The 22,759-nt window shown below is 37.8% G+C and overlaps 1 long non-coding RNA gene across 1 annotated transcript in view; it reads right to left on the bottom strand.

The window, feature by feature from the left end:
- The window catches only part of LOC130457078 (uncharacterized), a 52,154-nt gene extending 33,955 nt beyond the window's left edge, over nucleotides 1–18,199 (bottom strand). Inside the window, exons 1-2 of the long non-coding RNA XR_008916074.1 lie at nucleotides 18,112–18,199; nucleotides 8,824–8,891 (exon numbers count right to left, since the gene is read on the bottom strand). This is a non-coding gene — a long non-coding RNA (uncharacterized LOC130457078). The remainder of the gene's footprint in view (nucleotides 1–8,823; nucleotides 8,892–18,111) is intronic.
- Between the last annotated feature and the right edge of the window lie 4,560 nt (nucleotides 18,200–22,759).

The raw sequence follows: 22,759 nt of genomic DNA, 5'->3' as shown, positions 1-22,759 counted from the left end.
CTCAGAAAAATAACCAGATGGTGTAATGGATAGAGCACTAGATCAGGAATCAGGAAGACCCGAGTTCAAATTCTATCTCAGCCACTATCTATTGAGGTGACCCTAGGCAAATCATTTAACTTCCACCTCCAGTTTAGTTATCTGGAAAATGAGGATGATAATAATATCTACCTCTGACGCTATTGTGTGAGTAAAAATGAGATATTATTTCTAGAGTGCTTTGCAAACCAAAAAGTGCTACTTATTGGTATTGTTAATTTTTATTGTTATTATTATTATCACTAGCAATATGAGGACTAGAACCCAGATCTCCTGAGTCCCAGCCCACATGTACCTGTCACTCCCTCTAGAGTTAAGGATTACAGATACATCCTCGAACTCAAGCTTAGATAACTCACATCACAAGCTTGTTCATACTTGCCACACTCTCTTCTTTCCCATCCTACATAGATCTGTCTTTTTTGCCTCAAAGATATGATAGGAAGTTAAAAAATGCTTATTTAGATAACTCATGTAAGTGTGAGTCTTATTAATAGATACTCCTCTTCTCTTCTCTCAGAATTGGTAGACATGCCAAGGAGACACTTGAATCCAAAACACAGCCTAAATCGCGTTAACCAGACACCTTGTGTCCTTTCTTGAGCCATGTACTCACCAAGCTTTCATAGACAACAGTTCAGCCACCACACACAGTGCTCTTAGCCTAATTGCCAGGGGTCCAAGTTCTCAGGCATCGTCATACTCTCTTTCCTTATGGGCATACTCAGCTGTCTTGAACCACCATCAGCCAACTCACACAACATGAAATTTCTCTCCTTATTTGTTTTCACCATAACTAGGATCCATTTCCACCAAGACACACTCGCTAAAACCAGCATCAGCACCTTGATGCCTTCTAACCAAGTAGGGAATAACTAGCTTCTCTAAGTAGCTGCATTCCTCTGAACACCAGGCACTCAACTCATCTTCATACTGGCATCCTCAGAGTCTAACAAAAGAGATTCATCTTATGTTACCACAAGTTTAGTTGTACAATGATATGCTGTGCTATACTAATAGAGGAAGTGCTTCCTGTCCTCAACTACAAGCACTTGTGAAATATATAATAAATAGAGAGAACCGTGCTAGGTAGAGACGAAAATAGACTATTTTAATAAAATGAAACACCTGTCCTCATGAAAATCACAGTCTATATATTTCAATTCAGGATTACTTTTTATTGATTCTCTTATTTCATATCTACTAAGAAGTAAGTGTAGTTTGTGGAAGGGATATCCAGAAGAAGGACGAAACATTGATATTTTTCAATGGGCAGAATATAGAGAGGGAAATTGACTTTTGATATCACGTGTTTACATAGTAGAATCGGTAGAATCCCCTGATCTTGAACCAAGAGGAAGCAGAGGGTTGGAGACAAAAAGTGAGTCCTAAAGTCAAGAAGAACAAAAGGTCTGCCTTTGATAATGCACCAGATGTGTGATCCTAAATAAGTCATTCAGTCTCTCAGTGCTCCCAGGGAGCTAAGATTTATTGTTATTCAATCATTTTCCAGTCAGGGTTGACTCTTCATGACTCCATTTGGAATTTTCTTGGCAAAGGTACTAGAAAAAGAGGGATGGTGAGTAGCTAAGATGGTGAAGTAAGCAAAGATACTGGAGTAATGTGCCATTTCCATCTCCAGTTCATTTTACAGATAAGGAAACTGAGGCAAATAGGGTTAAGTGACTTGCCTAGGGTCATTTAGCTGGGAAGTTATTGGGAGCCATCAAATTCTCACTGACTGACAAAGTCAGAGTTTGGGAAATGGGGGCTGCCTTGCAGCCCCCCAAAATTAGGCCCCCAGTGATCCCCTTCTGTGACTTCTCTCTCTTTAACTTTTCTCTCACTAATGGATGATTATTGCTCTCTCTCCAATACAAAAGAAATGATGTAAGAGCAAAGACTTACAGAATAAACATATATCCCACCTTAATCCCGCCAGACTATTACCTTAAAAGATTACATTCAGAGAATTAAAACCTAAAGATCATTACCCATTATTCCCCCTCCTTTCCATTTCCACAGAGTTACATTCACTCCCATTACAAGCCAGGCAAGCCAAGAACATCAATCACCTTCAAGACACACTCCACTGAAGACAGAAACTAGGCAACATTACCAGGTGCTTTAAAGTAACACAAGAAAATTAGAACTTGTAAATTGAGGAAAACCCCAAATCTTGTCTGTCTCAAATTACCTTCTAACCCTGTACTTAGATACAAAATGTTTTGTTATCCATCTCCTAAGTAATTGTGATTGATTGTGAAAACTGACCAAAAGTAACAATGATTCTCCTTAGGTCAGGGAGAACTAACCTCCAGATCACCCTGTTTATTTCATTCATCTATAGCAACAATGTTTCATTCACATTTCCTTAAGCTACACAGTTGTTGTTAAGTTCTATGGAAACATGTATGTAGAAAATTGCTTGTGTGCCAGAAAAGCATATACTCACTGAACCTATAAAATAAACCAACCTCATGCCATGGCAGAGTGGCTATGTGATGCCTATTCATGTGGGACTGAACACGTAGTACTTCTCACTCCATTATTTGACTGAAATTATCACACCTGAACAGAGTGGACCACATACCCTCAGAGAGACCTCTAGATGGATCTCTAAAGGAAGTATCTGAAGCCAGATTTGAACTAAGAAGATAAAATCTTCCTCACTTCAAGCCCCAAAACTCAATCCACTTAATCACCTAGCTGACCCTCTCTAATATTATTAGTTGCAAAGAAGACCCTGATTTGTTTATCTAGAGGCAGCTAGGTAGTATAGTGGATAGCATGCCAATCTCAGAATCAGGATAGAATTGAGTTCAAATTCAGCATCATATACCTATTTGCTGTATAACCCTGGGCAACTGATGTAATCTCTTCCAGTTTCTTCATCTATAAAATGGGAATAATAGCACTTATACCACAGGGTGATTATGAGGATCAAATGAGATAATGTTTGTAAAGTGTCTGGTATATAGTAGGTGCTATATAAATGTTAGCTATTAAATACTTTTAATCAATTAATTAGTTTGTTATATTAAAATTCCCAGCAATCTCCCACCCTTTCTCCCCTCCCTATACCACTTAACAAAAAATATATATGTATATAAAATCACCTATCAATTATTAAAAGTTTCCTTACCTAGAAGTATCTTTTATCAAGGAAATCACTAGTCAAGTCCTTATTCCTAACTTAGTTTAGTTATTACAAAATGTCCAGCATGAATAATGTAGATGATGTTGTGACTAATGAAATACGAATTCCTTTGGTAGCATTAAGGAAGTTAACCTATATGGCTCTCTATATAGTAATTATTTGTCATCAGGCAATTGGAAAAGCCATTCTATAGGTCATCTGGTCTAAACCCACCATTTTAAAGATGAGGAAGCTGGGATCAGAGAATAGAAGTGATTTATCCAAGGCACACAATTGGTTGGTAACAAGGCCAAGATCTGAAACAAATCTTGGATTTCAATTCCAGGGTTCATTCCAGGACAATATATCATAATGGAGCATCTTAATCAATGCTTGCACATAATACAACTCCTCTCATTTAAGAGTCTGAACACTCTTCTGACTCTGAAAGGGTTCTTCATGATTTAAAAAAAGGGACTGAGAATCACTTTGGAGACAACTGGGGGTCATCAAAGATTTTTGAACAGGGTAGTAAAGCTGGTCTATAAGTCTACAAATGTCAACAACTGGAAAGAGCAAAAAGCAGAGTGAACATGAAGAAAAGGTCTTTGGGCAGAAGCATATCTACAAAAAAAAACTTTTCATATATGCATACATAAATGTTTATATGGACATATTTATATCCGTACATGTGTACATGGTTTTCCTTTCTGTCCAGCTCTCACGGCTTTCAATGGATCAAATGAAGGAGGCAATGTGGAGGAGCAGATAGAGCATTAGTTTAGAGTCAGGACAACTTGGATTCAAATCACACATCAGACACTTAGTAGCTGTGAATGTTCTATTGGGATATAAGGGTATTTTCTGACAGTGAATATGAGTTCTAGGAAACCATTGCCCTAGAGAAGAGAAGAAATCATTGCAGAAATATCTTGAGAGAAAGGAAGCATGTATAACCAGCAGCTATGTCAAGGAGTGGCACCAAGTATTAATTAACTACATCTCAGGAGCATAAAGCCAGGAAAGTTCAGTAGAGAGAACCATCAGATCAAGAAATTGACCAGTGTCAGCCTCAGGTGATACCTGCCCCAAAAGCAATGTGGGAAATACAGGCTTAAAGAGGAAGACTAGGGAAATGTAGCTTTAGCATCCTAGGGCCATATGCTGTCTGGAAAGGAGATGGGACCAGATGTCAATGCAATAGGGTGGAGAAGGTAACTTTATCATACAGGGAAGAGCCAAATACAGATCTCTGGATAAGGAATCTCTGCCAAAAGAAGCCTCTAACCCCATGATAGTCAGCAACAGACTGGATAAAGATGTAGCACCCTTCTGACCTGTGTGGATATGATCTAAAGTAAAAGGACATGTAGCCATTGTTAGCCCATAACATATAGGTAAAAGGAGGATATTTTCCCTTTTCTTGCTTACGGATGCTATATTCTACAAGAAAAAATGACTTGAAAAGAGCACCTGGGTAGACACCACCCAGGACAAAAAGATGAGTAGAAGGCAAGAGAGAGCATTAAGCATCTGAGTCCCAAGATCTGCAGGAAGGAGTAGGATCATGAGATTCAGAACCAGAAAAAACCTAAGAGATTATTTTGTCCAACCTCCACTTTTAAAAAAATAACCCTTACTGTCTGTCTTAGTAGCAACTCTAAGGCAAGGGCTAAACAATTAGAGTTAAGTTACTTACCCAGAGTCACATAGTTAGGAAGTATCTGAGGTCAGATTTGAACCCAGGTCTTCCTGACTCCTGAAACTCTATCCATTATGCTACCTAGCTGCTCCATCTGACCTACTCTTTATATTAGGAAACAACATTACCTGTCCACATTCTCATTGGTGGCAAGTAATAGAGTCAGGATTTGAAATGAGCATCACTGAATTTAAAAATGACCAGAAGAGAGATTGGCACCCCAGGGTAAGAAGGGTTGTTCTGCTTCAGGGAGATGAGGGCAAATACTAGGTCTTTAACCAGATAACATGATAGTATGATGTGATGGAAAGACTGTTGAATCTGGAGTAAGAAAAATCTGGATTCAAATCCCACCTCAGAATTTACTAGCTATATGATCCTGTTCAAGACATTTAATCTATATGTGCCTTGATTTGCTTATGTGTAATGAGGATGGTTTAACTTAATGATCCCTAAGTCCACTTTTAGCTCTAATTTTTTACTCCCATGACCTTTTGAATTTGGCAGTGGAGAGCATTAAGTTCCATTCAGTCTAGAAGCCCCAGAGAAAGGGCTCTTCTAAAAAAAAGGAGCTATAGGAGAAAAGTATTTGTCACATATTTCAACCACTCATACCAAGAACTAACAGATGGGGAAACAAAACCTAGAAAGGTGGAGTCAGACAACAACTTGATTTTAATAGAATGTAGCCCAGATTAATAATACCCCATATTGATTTAATGTCTTAAGATTTGTAAATTGTTCAATATAAATTATGTCATTTGATCCTCACCTATGAGACAATCCAGCCCTAAGAGAAAAATACTATTATTATTCCCATTTTACCGATGAGGATGTTGGGATTCTGAGAAGCTAAGTTGACTTGCCAAGAATGACCTAAGTTTCTGAGACAAGATTCAAATCCAAGACTTAATGACTCTAAGTGTAACTCTGTATCCACTGCCTCACTGCTTTTATAGCATCCAGTTAGTCTAGGCAGAGTAGACCAATTGACTGTAGACCTGATCTAGAAAATTTGTCCTTTATGTTGGTGTTAGGATTAGGATCTCTGCAGAAACTAGTTCCTAAAAGTGATGAGAAATAATATGGACAATCCTGAAAAAAAGAGAGAGCTCAAGAAAAAAAAATGCTTATAATTTTCAGGTAGGATAAGGATTAAATAAGACCTTGGTATGCTATTTTCTCTGGCTTTGGTGAAGGTTGGGGACAGGAGAAAAAGCAGCCAAAGGTTATTGTCAAAATTCTACCAAGGAATCAATTAAGATTTTGCAGGGCAGAATACCTGAAGAGCAAGGTGTGTCTAAATAAGTCTGGGATTCATGAGGTAGAAATAAAAGGCTGGTCAATTAGAACAGGCTATCAATTACTTGAGTCTTTAGGATGAAATTCAAAGCAAATAGGGGACCAATGAAGGGGGATTACCCATTGACTCAAAGAATTGGTAGGAATCAAGGTTTCAGTAAGTTCCAATAGCAAAAATATAGCCTGAGATAAGTCTCAAGTCCATGGAACCCCACCATGTCCTGAGCTTGAGCAAAGGGGAGCCAAGCCCAATGTGTCAGGTTCAGTGATATAAGGTACTTTTAAACTTGAACATGAGGAACTAACTCTGACCTCCTTGTTCCTCCAAATACGCTTCAGCTGTGGACAGCTCCCAGTTGTTGCTAACATTTCTGCATTGGAAACAGGTGTAGTCAAATGGCCAACACTTGTGTACCTTGTCATTTTCTGGGGTCAATTTGCTTGTAATTCCCCTTTTTTCCCCTGTAACACTAAACCTTCATATAAACTATGGGATTGTAGACTGGTCTCTGGATATCAGCCAAGAGAGAAAAGGAAAATGATTTGCATTAAAGCTAAGCTATATGGTGGAGAATATTATCTGGAGAAGAGAGGGGAGGAGAAGGAGAGAGGAGAATGCAAGTACGAGATGCTAGAGAAGGAAGTTCCAGAACTTGCTGATGGAAGGAAGACAAGAAGCATGGGAGTTGGGAGTGGGGCAGGTGCAAAGAAGCCTGCTGGTGTTGCCCGTGCTTTTCCTCAGAGTGCTTACAGTCTAGTTGGAGGTGGGGAGAAACGCAGATAGAACTGTGGTATAATGAGGTGTTGGCCTAGGATTTCTGAGTTTGGTCCCTATTCTGACACAAACTGCCAGTGTAACCTTACAATAAATCATTAAACCCTTTACATGTCTTTAGGTTTTGCTTAGGCTTCAGTTTTCTTCTCTAAAATGAAGAGATTAGGACTGCTGGTCTCCAAGGTCCTTTTCCACTCACTGAATTCGATGCAGCAACATAAAACAATGAATCGGGAAGTACTGAGGAAATTCAAGGAAATGGAGAGGTCAAGGGGGTTTCATGATTCTTCAAGAATAATGTACTTGCTAGAGGAGGCAAATTTTGAACACAGAACAAAATGTTTCTTACTGGAATTCTTTGTTCCTGTTTTACAAAGCACAGCCACAAATAAATAAGTGAAGGGTGAAGTTAATGTAAAATTCATCTCAATTATTAGCTCCTTAAGCACAGAGGCTGGGAATACTTATTTAAACCCCCTACAGAGCTTACCACGGTGCCTGGCACTCAGTGGGAGATCAATAAGCATTTGCTGATTGATTAACTGATTGACAATGTCACAAACTGCTAAACTTCTCCTGCTGATGGAAATGCTAGCATTTGAAATCTGTGGCACCAGAGTACCTTTCTCATATTGTTTAGTATTCCTAAATTCCACATAGATGTAAAAGGGAAAGCCAAATGTCCCTTCCACTAAGACTAACACAATGTTATTTTAGCAGTCATCATCATCCATTTACACAGCACCTACCATGCATGTGTTAGGCACTATGCTAAGCACTTCTCAAATATTAAGTCTTTTGATTCTCACAAAATAAAAAACCCTGGAAGGTAGATGCTATTATTATCTCCATTTTACAGCTGAGGAAAGAGAGGAAAATACAGGTTAAATGACTTACCCAGTCAGTGTCTAAGTCTAGATTTGAACTCTGGTCTTCCTGACAACAGGTTCAGTGCTCTACAAAATAATCATACAGTTGACCTTTTGCCAAGTGACTTTACCACATTGAATTAGTTGAGATAAATACAAGGAGGGCGAGGTTGATCTAAACCAAATATCCAAGATTTGTATGGTCATATATGCTGAATTATGCCCCCTTTCTCTTCTCTGACCTTACCATCTCTCTGGTACAATAAGCCCTCATCACCTCACATTTGGACTTTTTCAATAGCCCACCAGTCCGTCTACCTGCCTGTATGTAGTCTCATCCCACTCCAATCCATCTTGCCTTCCACTCCCAAAGCACAGGTTTAATCATTGCCACTCCCTACTCAATAAACTCCAGTGGTTCTCTATTACTTCCAAGAGCAAATCCAAATCCTGTTTAGCACTTATAGCCCTACATAGCCTAGTTCCCACCTACCTTTCCAGCCTTCTTATACCTCTTTGATCCTGTGAAACTAGCATCCTTGCTGTTCAATAAACAAGACATTTCATCTCCCAATGAAAGTCTTTCTCTCTGGTTGTCCCCCTGCCTGGAATGCTCTCCCTCCTCATCTTCACCTATTGGCTTCCCTGACTTCCTTTAAGTCCCAGTTAAAATCTCATCTTCCATGGGTACCTTTTTCTGAGTATCCCTTAATTTTAAAACCTTTTCTTATTCTGTATATAGCTTTTTTGTACATATTGGTCTGTTTGTTTTCTTCCCCATTAGATTTTAAGGTCCTTGAATGCAAAAGATTCTTAATCCGGGATCTATGAACTTAAAAAAAATTAAAACTATTTCAATATTTTTTGTTTCCTCTATAATCCTATGTATTTTATTTTATATATTTAAAAATAACATTATGAGAAGGAGGTCTATAGGCTTCATGAGACTGACAAAGAGGTACGTGACACAAAAATGTAAAGAGCTCATAATACAGACCTTTTCCTCCATCTCTCTGTCTGTCTTTTTCTGTCTTTCTCTCTCTTACTTGGTGCCTTTTCTGCTGCCTGTTTGAAATGACATGAACAGAAAGGTAGTTTTCAAACGAAGAAGACTGACTATTAAACCCTTCTGAGTTTTAAGGACAATCCATAGGAGTTATATTTTCTAAAGCTGTGTCTCACTCCCCTGTATAGATCAACTGGTTGTATTTCCCCAATATCAATGAGTTTTTATTAAAGGCTATTTATTGAGAAGGTTTAGCAAAAAACAAAGTACAAAACATATCACCCCAACACTTTCCCTTTTTTATACACACTTGGTCTTTGGAAAGAATAGACTCAAACTTAAAATGAGGGGTATAAGGCATTCATTCCCCTCAATGAAAGGAACCCTCTTTCTCTTGAGCATGAATGGTCTCTGTAGAGAGTGGACTCAAACTTATAGCAAGAATTGAAACATACACATAGGGAAATGTGTTGCCAAGGAGTCCCTCCTGGCTATGGAAGTCTTCTTCTTCCCTTCAGGGAGTTTCTACCCAGTTCATTTCAAAGTGTGCTTTCACTGATGAATAGATACATCACTCCTTGCTTATAGGACATATTGAGTTGGCCAGGTCAATTTATTTTTTAAACCCTTACCTTCCAGCTTAGAATCAATACTGTGTATTGGTCCCGAGACAGAAGAGTGGGAAGGGTTGGCAATGGGGGGTTAAGGGACTTGTCTAAAGTGTCTGAGGTCAAATTTGAACCCAGGACCTCCTGTGTCTGGGCCTGGCTCTCCATCCACTGAACCACCCAGCTGCACCCCCTGCCTTTTATATTCTTTTAAGATTCAATTGAAGTACCATAAATTCTGTGAAGTCTTCACTGATATCTTCACTCCACTTGGAACAGTTGCCTCTTTTCTCAAATACTCATCTACTTATATAGCTCTGGGCATGTTATATGCACTCTGTGAATCTCTGAACCCCACTCCTCAGTATAATGGAAGCATTCTGAGTATGAGGACTAATTTACTTTTTGTATCCCCAGGACCTAGCACAGATCCCTGCATACAGTAAGTACTTAATAAATGTTCACTGGATTATATTTATTCTCAGAGCCATTTAGACCATGGCTTCATATCAAGCAAGATATAGGAAGTCAAATTTGGGGACATTTATTCTAGCCAGAGCGGGTGCCCTGCACTGTTGTTGTCTATCTTTGTCTCTGTCTCTATTTTTGTCTCTAGCTCCCCCTATTTCTGTTTCTATGTCTATCTTTGTCTCTGTATCTATTTTTGTCTCTAGCTCCCCCCTATTTCTGTTTCTATGTCTCTGTCTCTATCTTCGTCTCTCCCTCTCTCTCCCTCTCACTTATCTTTGTCTCTCTCTTCCTCCCCCAGCATTTTCTCCATCCCTCCCTCAATATACAACACAATACAATTGATTCCCCTCAACATGCAAAATTTACTCCCTTTTCTCTTAATCTCGAAGATGAACAAATTAATTGTTTCAAAATGTGATATTTGTGCCATTCCTAAATATCAAGGTCTGAATGCAATTGTAGTAGGTTGTGTTCTTTTTCCTTTACTTACTTCAAATTAGGGCTCTGGGAATTTGGTATGCAAATATATGCTAAATAAGAACATTAGTATGTTAGTATTTCACTTCAGAGACAAGAGCTCTGTTGCTTCTTTAAAAAAAAAAGTCTAGTACTGCACCACTGATGCTAATGTTGATAACAACATTTCTGGGTTCTATACAGACATGGTGTTTCTGATTAAGTATGCTTCTACATACTATGTATTTTCCAGGAAGCCTAATGGAACAATACACCTATCAATTAAAGAAAAAAAACATCTCCATAATTTTAGAATGCAAATATCCAATGGTACACCTTAGAGGAGACAGCCAAAGTACAAGGTACGTTTTGATAGCTTGCCTAATGTGCATATACCAGTTAACTGTCACAGATACACATGCATTTTTTATATCTATCTAACTTGACCTGGTTTCTATGATTGTTTAAGTCTGAAGCCCCAGACATTTTTAGCTACACGCATTTCTATAACATTTCTCATGCCACCATAAATTAGAGATGTGTTCAGCAGCTCAACCCAGCCCCAGAACTTTTGTCTGATACCTTCCGAGCAGCAATCTTGAAATCGAATTCCTCAATTATGTCTTTCGCTATATATGCATACATCATCACAACAGCTCTCAGGTAGGAAAGTTTTAAGGAGGAAAAATAGACTCTAATTGCATCCCACCTCTGCATCCTCCCCGACTACTTGAGTGGCATACGATATTTTACCTATAGCAAATGCCTAATGCTTAAACATTTCCTTTGCATTTGTTTTCAGGGCCAGAAATTTATTGAAACAAGATCAAAAACATTCTTTTCAGCTTTAGTAAATACAGTATTTCATTTGGTAAAGCAAAATACTCCAACCCAGTGCCAGTTTTCCTGTGGTTTGTAAAATCTGTTGTACAGTATGTTTGATGAGTGAAGCCAGATTATTGCAAAAGAAAATAGAGACTGATGCTAATACACCATTTTGTCAACTATCATTTATCAAACATGGGGAATCAAGTAGCAAAACAAGCCTAAACATGCCTCCCATTTTAAGAGAGTAAATATGTATTGTAGAATCATCATTTCTTATTAAATTATCTACACCTGATCTTCTTAGTGTTTAGATTTGTTTAAATGCAGCAAAGAAAAATTAGGTGAGTTGTCCAAAGGTACAAACTGACTAGGGCAGAGATGGATTTTCAAATACCCAATACGATGTCCGCAGTGACTCGATGGCTCTCACTTTGCTCATTTCTAAAATGAGGAGGTTGATTTAGAGGACCTCTAAGTTTGCTCTCAGCTTTTAAATTCTGATCCTCTGCTTTCCATAAGGAACTTCTATTACCAGAAGGGAATGTCTTGCTGACAGAGAGGTTTGTAGTTTGTGTCCTTAGGGCCATAGCTTTAGAGATGGAAGGAACCACATTGACTAGCCAATTCAATTTCCTTATTTTATAGAGGAGGAAACAGTCCCAGGAAGGTGGAGTTCATACAGGTGGCCTCGCCAGGATACAAACCTAGATTCTCAGATACTAAAATCAACACGCCTTCCGCTGTGCCATTTTTTTCCTTCTTATTAATTTTAGTCTCTGAATCACAGCACCAAACAGAGTGCTTTACCTAGAATAAGCACTGAATATATGATTGTCGATTCCATATAGCACATTAACCTCTTCAATGGTAGAACATTTTCATAATATCAGGAATCTGCTTCCAAGAAACACATCAATTCTTGCAAGAAAAAGTTAGGAAATTCATTGAAGGTGATACTCAAATAAGCTCCAAGATAAGTTTTACCTGACCAAAAAAATCTTTCCTAATTTTATAGGCATGCAGAATGCATTCAGACCAATCCCACCCAGGATTTGACAACTGCCATTTTACTCTATACCTTTTAAAAGGGGTCAGTAAATCTTTTTTTTATTTATTATATCATTTATTTATTATCTTTATTTAGGCATTTAAAGAAATCTAGAAACTACAATTGAATTCGCTAGTTGTTGATGCCTGCATATTGAAGGCACTACTTATAATTGAGGGAGAAAATCAGCCTACTGAATAGATTCTACACTGAAAGGAAGACTTGCGTTCAAATCCTGATTTGGGCATTTCCTAACTGTGTGACCCTGGGTAAATTATTTGACCCCTCTCAGCTTTGGTTTTCTCCTCTAGAAAATGGAAATAATAAAAAAAAGCACCTACCTCCCAGGGTTGTTGTGAAGATCAAATATGATCATTGTAAAAGTGTAATGTTGTAATTTGTAAAATTATAAAAGCTTTGCAAACCTTAAAGTGTTATAGAAACGCTAGCTATTATCACTGTTTAGCTATCATAAATATCAATGGCATTTAGCTGTAGTATGCACAGCAGCTACACCCTAGCAAACCAGCTTGGCAGATTGGCTAAACCAGGTTGAGGATCATTTACAAGCCTCAAATCCATTGGTGAGTTAGGGGGACGTCTATTCTGGTCATGCAAAGACTTCCCCAATGGAAGGGGTGAATGAGAAGCAGTTTCAGCAGAGTGCTGAGAGCTTAGTCAAACATCAAAGATGCCAAGGTAATCCATTGCATCCCAGGCCATCACCAGTCATCCTGACTTTTGTCTTGCCACTGAACTTCAATGACTTTGGAAGAAAGAGTGAAGTGGATGACTTTGTGCAACTCTTCTTCACTGAAATCCAATCCATGCACAAGTCAAGACATCCCCCTCTGTTGTCATTGGTCCTCTTAAAAAAACAAAAGGGATGAACAACAACTAGTGGTATTTAACAGCTTGTTTTTTATAATAATTCAGAAAACCCAGGTCCCTAAGGTCAAAGTATCCATTTAACTGCATTGTATTAGTTCTACCAGTGTGATCCATTCTGATTGCCTCTAGAGAAAGAACCTGTAGTTCTGGGAGGAGTCCTTTGTTTGGTATCAAAGTTCCTGGATTCAAATTCTGAGCCTGATTCTTATTCCTCATGTGACCAAGAGTGACTCACTTAACCTCTGTTGGTCTCAATTTCTCCATTTGTAAAATTAAAGGGCTAGATCAGAACACTAAGCATTTATCACGTGCCCATCATATACTAGATTCTGTGATAGATTCCAGGAACACAATATCCAAAATACAATAATCTCTGCTCTCAAGAAGATAATGTTTTCACCTATAAACATGCACAAAATCTATATGAAATTATTGACATAAGGTCTTTGGAGAGAATGAAAGGAACGAGGGTATTAGGAAAGATTTCAGGCTCTCAAAGGTCCCTTTCAGCTCTGTCTCAATAATCACAATGATTTTTCCTACAAACTCTTCTATCAGCAGAATATTGAAATAAATCCTTCATGTTATCCAATCAAGAAAAAATTATTATACACCTTTTATGTATGAGGTTCATGCTAGATGACTGATACAAAGACAAAAGGGAAACGGTCCCTGACCTCAAGAAGCTTATATTCTCCTGAAATGAGACAAATCTTGTACAAGACCATAATATGATTAATGTCAAGATATTTGAGATTGTCAGAGAAGATTTTCCTCCATGTCAGCCAAATATACAATCATTGACCACTGTATTGGCATGGCCCATCCTAATGCTTGGAGATTAGTAAATGACTCCAATTAATGTTAGTCAATGACATCTGGGAGCATGTAGATGGTATCAAGAAATTGTTGTGGTTGTTTGGAAAGCTTCTCTCTTTATACGTTTTCCCCTAGCACAAAATACATTTCATTGCTCTTTGCACTGTTAGATTTGGTGAACAATGACATGTGGAGAGACACTTGGAAATTACACTGAGGGCTGCTCTCAGGGCAGTCCAACACTATATTTTTGAGCATACTGCTCATATGTTTGAAATGAGATTTTTTTTTAATCTTTCTCAAACATTTCATAACTGGCCGGCTTTCATGACAATTTAAATTTTTCCATATGGACAACAGCTGACAGTATGATGCCAGATTTAATGTTCTTCTCCTTTTTTCCCATATATATATAAATACATACTTGCATAAAAACAAATGAAAAATATTGAGGTTGAAAGAGGACCATGAATATTTAGGAGAATTTAGGCCAGTTGTAGGTCATGTTTCCAGCAAATCATGGTAAGGTTATATAGGTGGCAGAGAGAATAAAGTACTGAACTTGGAGTCAGGAAGACAGGAGTTTAAATCTTGCCAAAAATCCTTATTAACTGGGTGACCTTGGGCAAGTCACTTAATCTGAGAGACTACATTTTCTCATCTATAAAATGAAAGAGTCAGACTTGATAGCCCCTAAGGTCCCTTCTTAAGGCAGCAAGGTGATATAATGAATAGAACAATGGGCATGGAATCATGAAGACTCCTCCCTGAGTTCAAATCTAGCCTCAGACACTTCCTGGTTGTGTGACCCTGGGCAAGTCACTTAACCCTGTTTGCCTTAGTTCCTCACTTGTAAAATGAGCTAGAGAAGGAAAAGGAAATCCACTCCAGAATCTTTGACAAAAATCCCAAATGGAGTCATGAAGAATCAGACATCAACTGAAATAACTGAGCAAAAACAAGGTCTCTTCTAGTCCCAAATCCATGATCATAGGACTTCTGACTTTCTTTTAGGACAAAGAAGGAATTTTCAGAGTATCTATTTTCACACTTGATCTCAGTCAATAGACCAAGCAACAATTGGAAATAAATATTTTCAAGATACAAATTACAGGTTTCTCAATACTCTTTCTCCTTTTTAAAATTAATTACTTTATTAAAAATTCAACCTTGAACATCAATAAAACTAAACTTATTCCATAACTATTAATTCTTAAATTCATTCATTTCAGTGCATAAAATACCATACCAACTTTCCAGTCATTAAAAATCTCCACTGGGATCTTCCTTGGTCCTGTCATTCTCCAGCGTTGAACACAGAGCCTAGCACATAGTAGGTTCCTAACAAATGTTTATTGATTGAGTCTAATTCCATTTTTTCTCATGGGGGGAAATTTAAATGAATTCCATTCTCCTGGTTCTATTTTTTATAAATTTTGTATTATTTCTTAAAGGACTTTCCAGATTTCTCAGAATTCCCCATTTTTGTCAGTATTAGGAGCATTTTTAACATCCTTTAATATACTTCCATCAATAACTCTTATATGAATAAACTACATCAAAACCAGCAATGAAATAAGGGAAATGAAATTATTTCCTATACTGGCTTTAGCTTTTAGTCAGTTAGACACCAATGTGTTTGTGGGGTTCTCAGACCAGGAAAACAATTGCACATGTAACGGTCCCTGGTCCAAAGATAACAGATCCCTCAAAGACTGATAGTTGGGCATTCTGATTTCCCATTGGCAAGCTGACTCAAAGATGGGCATACCAAATGTTTCTTCCTCCTCTACACTGTAATAATACAGATCATTACTTTACTAGTATGATCTTCATGCATTTGGGGCTAGAAAATAGAGGGAGATTTATTCATCTGGGTATATTTTGCAACTATGTGATACAGTGGATAGAGCATTCATCCTGGAGTGAGAAAGACCTGAGTTCAAATCCTACCTCATATTTTTACTAGCTGTGTATCCCTGAGCAAGTGACTTACTACTTTGGTACCCTCAACTATAAAATGATGCTAATAATAGTATTATATACCAAGGTTGTCGTGAGAATCAAATAAATGGGTACTTAATAAATGTTTGTTACCTCCCCTAACCTTTCATTGAAAGGAAATTCCAATAGAACAGAGATGATTTTTTTGCCCTTGTATCCTCAAACCCTAGCACATTTTGAGAGAATCGGGACTTGTGATTTTTTAAATTAGAGATCTCTGGGTGAGAAAATGCCCTCTCCCAGGGCAGGGTTAGCAAGTCTCTTAAAGCAATAATTCTCAAAGGGGATGCCATAGCTCATTAGGTGTGCCATGAAATTCAGAAATGTTTTTAATACAGGTAAAAGAAAACTGATAAATAATTGTGCTTAACATAAATTTTGTTTACCCACTTTATATAATATGAAAAGGATAGTAATTGCAAAGAAATAAAATTCTCTCATTATTACATGTAAACAGTAACTTCAAAAACATGTCAGACTTCAAATTCACACAACACTCCAAAAAATAGCTGTTCTTATTGAAGGGAAACTACACACATTCAAGCTTTTCAATTCTTCCATAATATTGCCCATGTAGTACCTTGGGGTGTGTCGGGGTATACGCAGCCAAAATTTCAAACAAATTCATGGAAGCTTGTAGTCTATTTGCATATACAACAAAGGGGCCCTCCCTCCTTCATTGTATATATAAAATATTTGATGTCTGGCTTCAATCCGTCCAATGGACCATCAGTGAAGAACTTCGAACTTTCCTTATTGGTGGTAGTGAGTCATTTTTCAATCATGCCAAACCCTTTGTGACCCTATTTGGGGTTTTCACAGCAAAGATACTGGAATGGTTTAGCATTTCCTTCTCTAGATTATTTTCCAGATGGGGAAACTAAGGTAAACAGGGTTTAAGTGGCTTGCCCAGAGTAAAACAGCTAGTAAGTGTCTGAGGCAAGATTTGAACTCAGGAAGATGAGTCTTCCAGACTCCAAGACTGGCACTCTATCCACTATGGTACCACCTAGCTGCTGCAAAGGACTTGAAATACAGAGACAAAAAGTCTTCTTATCAGCTACGGAGCTGCAAAGACTGGCAATGCAGGGCAGACAGATCCAGAATAGAGTGTGAATTAGTTTGAATAGACTCTTGATTTCTTTCCTGGATGTTTTCCAGTGAGGAAGACTTCTGTAAGCCACCAGGTAGGAGGAACAACAATGACTGCCTTATCTTCCCATCTGGCTGCCATTTATCCATGAACACAGAGAACTCTGGTTTGTTTGTTTTTCTCTTTTGTGTTTATTCTTCTCTGAGTTTAGATGAAAAAGTTTCTGAAGATGGAATTGACCAACTTATGATCTTTTGATTTTCAGAAGTTCAAAAAGAACCATCACTGGTCCCATCTGCAACCAGAGTTGGTAGCAGCAAGAGCTATGTCTAGTGAGGAACTAGCCCAGATAAGCAAGGTAGTGATTCATCATCACTAAAGCTACTCCCAGAAGTCAATGTGGTGGGAAATCTGTGAAAAGAAAAAGAGGACTCCATGTGCTCCCTATATGTAAGTCTCACTACCTATGTATTTCAAATTTGAACCGTCTCTCCTCAGAGACTGTCCAGTTAGGAAAATTGTCTTCTAATTCCTATTCTGCTATAAGTTGTTAAGAAATACTCTTTTCAGGGGGCAGCTGGGTAGCTCAGTGGATTGAGAGTCAGGCCTAGAGATGGGAGGTCCTAGGTTCAAATCTGGCCTCAGATACTTCCCAGCTGTGTGACCCTGGGCAAGTCACTTGACTTCCATTGCCTAGCCCTTACCACTCCAATACACAGTATTGACTCCAAGACGGAAGGTGAGGGTTTAAAAAAAAAATACTCTTTTCTAAAAACTAAGTTTATATCAGCAGGTTCATTGATATTAAATGGAACACACTGGATAGGGGCTCACGAGCAATAGAATTAGAAGTCATAATCCATTAGGACTTTTTCTGGAATACAGTGACTTCTGGAAATACAACCTGCTGGTTTGCTATACTAACGTAAAGGTTCACCGTGCTATGATAACTCATCGCAAAGAATAGTGTACCATGAGCAAAAAAAAAAGAAAGAAAGAAAAAACAAAAATTACTTACTGTCTTAAAGGGAAGCTGAAATGAAATAGTTAAAGTTACTCACAAGAATGTGCTGAAGAGGAGACTTGGGCGCAGGTCCAACCAACTCCACAGCCATGTATAAAGGCAGCTTCAGTAACCCTAGAAAAATAGTTTAAATTAATTAATTAAATAAAAATTAAAATTAAAAATAAATGAAGTCAGCTTCTTATACTGATATAAATCATATGTTATATAGAGCAGGTCCTTTTTGTCACAATGAATAAGGCCAGACTTGAAATAGGGATATTATCCTCCCACCACTTCACCTCCGACCTCACTTCCAATCCATTCAGCCTTCTACTCCCATTGCAGGGTCTCCTAAGTAAAACAGTGACAAATGGTATTTGCCACATAGAATTTGTATCTCCAATGCTTAACACAATGCCTAAATATATGCGTATGTATATGTATGTATATATATATATATATATATATATATATATGATACTTAATACTTTTTGATTGGTTAATATTGGAAAGGTTGCTTAGTTGGTTGGTTGGTTAGTTCTGCAAGAACACACACAGAAGTAATGTTCAGCTGAAACAACTGAAGCATTCAGTAGGCATTCAATCAGTACAAATTCACCCGACTTCATTGTTTTGAAAGCCCCCTCCAGGTTCTAATCGTTTCCTTTCCTTTCAGATTCTGTGACCTGTTGCCTCTGTGATTTCCTTTAATGGGCTGGAATTGAGGGCAAAAAAAGGGAGATATAATTAGAAATATTTTTCTTAACTACTCATTTCCTTGCATATTTCATTGTGGATTTTTATTTCACTCTAGGCATCCTCTTACCTGCCATGTACATTCTCCTGCTGTTTCCTCTTTGTCTCAATTCTCTACTCCATTTGCCAGAAGACATAACATTGACAAGACCTACCCATAATGAAAGTCTAAACCCCACACTGTAAGATGACTTAGCACAGTCCTTATTGGAGATGTTCCCCATCACATCTTCTGCATCCTCCTTCCACGTGCACACAAACGGAGCCTGATTATTCTCTTAATTTCAGTCTCACCTGAACAGATGTTTCTAGCTGATTTTTTCCCACTTGTGCACCGAAGGTCTCATTTATTCTGATTATCATTTTGTGTTTTTATTGAGCACGATGATCTCCTATTTGCTCATTTCCATTCCCCATTCCTGTTTGAGCACCTCCATCATCTTTCACACCGTTTGCATTTGATGTCGAGGAAAGTCAATAATATCTACAAATCTGCTGCAGTTCAGATGCTCCCTGTTGAAACCTCTCTGTTTTCAGTCCATCTCCTAAAAGATTTTTCCCTTGGCAAGCAATAAAACAACTTTGGGGAAATCATGTCTCATTTATACTCCGCGCCCTCATTTGCCTTTCTCTTTTTCCCGACCTGCTAGAGTTAGCTGCATAGGAACGAAGAACCTGTCTCCTAAACTACACTCAACCTTGATTCACACCCCAAACCTACAAGGCTCAAAATGGAAAAGTCTGATTAAACATATATCAATCTGTTTGCCGTTGCATGTCTTGAAAGAGGCAGCAGAGTTTGTCATAGCAAGTACTGTCCTGCCACTGAAATCAGGAAGACCTGAGGTCTACCCCTTAGCTAAATCAGAGCTTTATATTCTAGTTCTCTAGCTTTATGACCTAAATAAGTTACTGCTGCTGTAAAATGAGAGATGGTGTTACTTAGAAAAATCAAAGAATCGCAGATCTTGAAATTGCAAGGGACCTAAGAAGCCATTGAGTCCACCTCTAACACACACACACCATTTTATACATGAGACAAAGTTAAGTGGCTTGCTTGCCCAAGGTCAGGTAGGACTTGAACCTAATACTACTGTCTCTGACTTTTCCCAATGTGCTGTGCTGAAGCTCTGGATTTGTGCTATTTAGTCTGAGAAGACAGAAAAAACAATAAAGACAAAAGAATCAATAGCACTTGCCAATATTTAAATGTGTCTTTAAGGTCTGATCCTTATAATGACCCTGAGAGGTAGATGCTGTCATTATCATCCCCATTTCACAGATGAGAAAAATCAAGAACAATAGATGGAAGTCCCAAAGAGATAAACTTCCTCTTGACATAAGGAAAAATCTCCTATGATTAGAGCTATCCCAGAGTGAAAATGGCATTTTTGCATAACTGGAAAAATTCAGGCAAAGGCTCAATGGCAAAGTAGATGAAGAGATATCTTGTAACGTACTGTAATTCTGACTGTTAGAGGAGTAGCTTGTTGGCCCGGATGGTCACTGAGGTTCCTTCCAGTCTTGGTCCAAAGTCCAGAGATTCAGGGCTTAAGTTTGTAGACCTCTAAGGTCCTGTTCCCTCTCAACTCTAACATCAGTTTCTTTTTCATCCACACTATTACAACATAAAGAAAGGCATAAAATAGGCAAGGTTTTGTATTTGTCTTGTCATTTAGGTACCTAATAACAAAAATAGCAGGGAACTTATTGGTGTGTATAGTATGAGAGAATGCATATGCACAGAAACATACATATATATACATATATTATATATAATATATAAATACACAATTCATGTGGGGACTGTAAATCACCTACATCCATCTTCCAAACTGTTTTATTGCATCCCAATGCGAAGATCAGTCATAGGATCTCAGAGCTAAGAGGGAACTTAAAAAGTATCTTTTTAGCCCAAATCCTCATTTTTAACAGACAAGAAAACTGAGACACAAAGATGTAAGGCAGTAACTTGCTCAATCATTGAGCCAGTCAACAGCAAAACCAAGACCAGAACTCATTTCCCATCTTCTCATTCAATGCTTTTTCCTCTATAACATCCCACCTCCATTTAACATGCTAGGAATAGGAGTTCCACAAGGGAAATGCCAACACTTTTTCCCCTACAGAGTAATAAATGTGAAAAATATATCAAAATATTTATTATGTGCAGAATTTTGCCTGAAAAATGAGCTTAATTTCCTTGATTTTTGCTTCTAATATTCTCAGTTCCCTTTATCCTAGGAGGTATTCTATACCTCCCAGATGCCACAGAATGATATTTATGGTTTTTGTCAGCATTTTTCAAATGCAGAAGTGTTCTTTGGTCCAAATTTGTTTGGCAAACACTGATCTGGATTATCTAAGAATTCCCATCCACCTCCAATTTCCCCCCTCCACCTTTCTCTGCTTCCACAGTCCAAGGAAGGCCAACAAATTAGAGTAAAGAATCACAACAGCAGTAGCCTTGCTATGTTTTTCTCTTCTTGGCATGAATAGAATTGCCACTGTAATCCTTCTGGCTCATACGATATCACTATAGTAATGCCCTCTCTCAAATGCTTCCCATTTGTCTTCCTCACTGCCTGCTTTATAGTTGAAACAATTCTTTTCAAAATAATTTATAAATGGTTTTGTATGACACTGTTGACATTTATTACAGGCTTCCACATTCTACAAAAGATGTCCAATGATGTCTATTTAATTCTTACATCAAATGCTAAGGACCTTAGCTGGGGCAAGAATTTAGAGGTCACGTCACTTAAGACTCTTATAGTGAGGGGAACAGTTTTACCCCCAGCCAGAAGAGGAGACTTGGCAGGCACCAGTCAATGGGAAGTCTGCCAGAAGAGAAGGAATGGTAGGTTTCAACTTAGAGACTAGAGATGGAGGCCAAAGGTTAGTCCAAGAATAAAAGGGTGAGTTTGTTTACTGTCTGATTTTTAAGTTTCTAAGAGATGTTTTCCAGTATGATATTTTTCTTTTAAAAATTACTCAGTTACAGAAATAAGGCAAATACTTTCGGTTAATTTGATTGTTCAATATCAATCATTATATTTTTGTTATATAATTTGTCATATGATTAGGTTATATTTTAAAGTTGAGGTAGGAATCATATCTGGTTTGCCATTCTATATAATACCATGTCACAGGCATTTAACACCATGCAAATGCTAATAAAAATTATATCTGAAAAACTAATCATAACTTCTTTGGGTAGGAGTGGGGTGGACAGGGATAGTCCTTCATTTCTGTCTGCATATCAATATAGCCCCATCTTTGATCATCCAAAGTTCATAGCATTCATAGTCACCTAAACTGGAATTCTGTTTTAATTGATTCAATTCAATGAAATGAATGGGGGAAAACCAGTCTACTATCATGAAAGCCAAAATTCCTCCAGAGATTGACAGCAAAGTAATCTTTTGATTAAAAATATTAGTAGTAAGGTAGACAGAAAAAAACTATCTACAATACTACACATAGGAGTTGACTCAAGAAGCACTATTTAATATTTTTCCTAGTTTATTATTTCATAATATTAATAAACACTAACTCCTATATGTGTGTACAATATTTCTTGAAAGATTTAATAACTGAGACAAGCTAATTCAATAACACTATAATTATTAGTATTAGACGAGAGAGAGAGAGAGAGAGAGAGAGAGAGAGAGAGAGAGAGAGAAAGAGAGAGAGAGAGATGGTATACTCTAAACCCAAAGACATTTATACTACAATGTAGAAAATCCATTGCAAAGTTCAAATTGAAAAGAGATTCTCTACTAGGTAAAGTACTCAAGTACTCTTAATGCTCCTGTTTTTATATGATATGGTGTTGTTCATAGCACACCCCATACTAGTGCATTTTCATTGATGAGATATGAGATGTATAATCATTCAAAAGAGTTTGGTTTAACCATCTAAACAAGGAAAAGCAAGTGGATGAT

Source organism: Monodelphis domestica, chromosome 2, assembly GCF_027887165.1.
Source record: "Monodelphis domestica isolate mMonDom1 chromosome 2, mMonDom1.pri, whole genome shotgun sequence".
Taxonomy (NCBI): Eukaryota; Metazoa; Chordata; class Mammalia; order Didelphimorphia; family Didelphidae; genus Monodelphis; species Monodelphis domestica.
The sequence above is the reverse complement of the archived record's forward strand: the minus strand, read 5'-3'. Positions and strand labels throughout refer to the sequence as shown.